This window comes from Engystomops pustulosus, chromosome 8 (assembly GCF_040894005.1).
Source record: "Engystomops pustulosus chromosome 8, aEngPut4.maternal, whole genome shotgun sequence".
Taxonomy (NCBI): Eukaryota; Metazoa; Chordata; class Amphibia; order Anura; family Leptodactylidae; genus Engystomops; species Engystomops pustulosus.
The window spans coordinates 66,481,300-66,483,231 of record NC_092418.1 but is presented as its reverse complement, the minus strand read 5'-3'; positions in this window follow the sequence as shown (position 1 = coordinate 66,483,231).

Genomic DNA, 1,932 nt, shown 5'->3' with positions numbered 1-1,932 from the left:
GCAGAGGGTACTATAGCCCAAACCCTGTTATGGGGTAACAACACACTCCCACACCTAGCTGAGCTGGAGGAGGGATCATTGTGGTTGGATATGGAGGTATAGACACTGGAGGATCTATATCTGAATGATGTATTCATATCTTTTGATTCACTTTGGGAGCGATGTGATATCCCCCATACATAATTGTACAAATACTTAAGGCTTTGCCATGCCCTGTCTGCCCAGTTTCCCATCCCTGAGTACCACGGTTCCAGATATCCACTGATTGGATTAATGCGTTCCCAAGGTCCAACTGGGCTCATCTCCCTAATATACTCACACCTAATAAATACTAGAGCATCCTCCACTACCTTGCAGACCGTTGACAGATGGAAATCATTGCTACCTGACCTGGATGAAGACCAGTAGACGAATTGTGCCAGTCGCACCTCTTCGTTTTACCCGCTGTGAATAATAGGATGATACAGTTACACATCATCCATCAGAGCTACCTGATCCCTCTGAGGCTCTTTAAAATTAAACGTATCCCCACCCCAGAGTGCCACAGATGTCACCGGTCCCCTGCAGCATTCTACCATATTATCCTGGAATGCCCAGTCCTACAGAATTTCTTGATAGAGATCCTGTGCTTATTATCACTGGTATTGGAAAAACCTGCACCGCATATTCAGGAGGTGTGCTTATTTGGTCTGCTGGATGAGGAGGTTTGGATGCATCATGTTTCTGGCCATGAAATCCATTCTACTGCGGTTGATGGATCCCAGGTCTCCCACCTGCAGCATGTGGAAGGGACTGGTCAATAATATTATGCCTTATGAAAAGGTGGTCTACAAGCAAAGGAAATGTCTTACAAAATTCCACAAGATACGTGATAGGTGTTGTGACTCATCAGCCACGGCCCCAGGGCCAAGGGACATCAGTGCTGCTATTAGGGATTTGGTTTTACTGGAACAGTTGATCTTGCGGAAAATATGGAATCTGCATTCCACGTTTACTCCCAGGCCATTGGATGGTGACGCTGCATGTGTTGACGCAGGGCTGTGGTGCCAATGTTAGCTCCCTGGCCACCTTTCACTTTCTGCCCGCAGATTCCACATATACACACGCTTGGGTCCTCTAGTGTCTTAACAAGGAGGTGATTTTGCTGCCAACACTCTTCACTGAGTGAATACTTACACCGCTGCCTCACTGACCCTCTGTACCACTTCTTACTTGGACCTCCAAAGCGGGGTTTGTACCCCGCGGCCGTTTGGCTCCCGTTCTCGCACTGCAGCCACCCTGCTGATTCACGGCCACAGTAATGACTTGCTGCCTGCATTGCTGCCTGATGCGTAAGCTGACACTACCTTTGGGTTGTTGATCAACACACTGCTGCTAGATGACAACGGCAGTTCTGGCCTCACAGAGTCACCCCTACTGCAAAGTCCCCTTACTGTGCTGCAACCTCTGCCTGGTCCAACTGCCACCTGTCTGACATAGTGATTAATCAACTACTTGGATTTAACACATATTTTTTGCTCTCAACTTAAGCAACACAAAAGTATGGGAATTTGCATTATACAGATACCCCACAATGGACACCCTGTAATTGGAGCAAAAATCACTCTATAAACTACGTGGATTTGACACGTATTTCTTGCTCTCAACTTTAGCAACACAGAAGTATGGGAATTTGCGCTATACAGATACCCCACAACGGACACCCTATAATTGGAGCGAAAATCAGTCTATAAACTACGTGGATTTGACACTTATTTCTTGCTCTCATGTTTAGCAACACAAAAAGTATGGGAATTTGCGTAATACAGATGCCCCAAAACGAACACCCTGGGAGAGGAGCAGAAATCACTACAGAAGCTGTGTGGATATGACACAGATTTCTTCATAGTGGTTTCAATAACAAAAAAGAACTGCTATTTGGGGTATACAGAT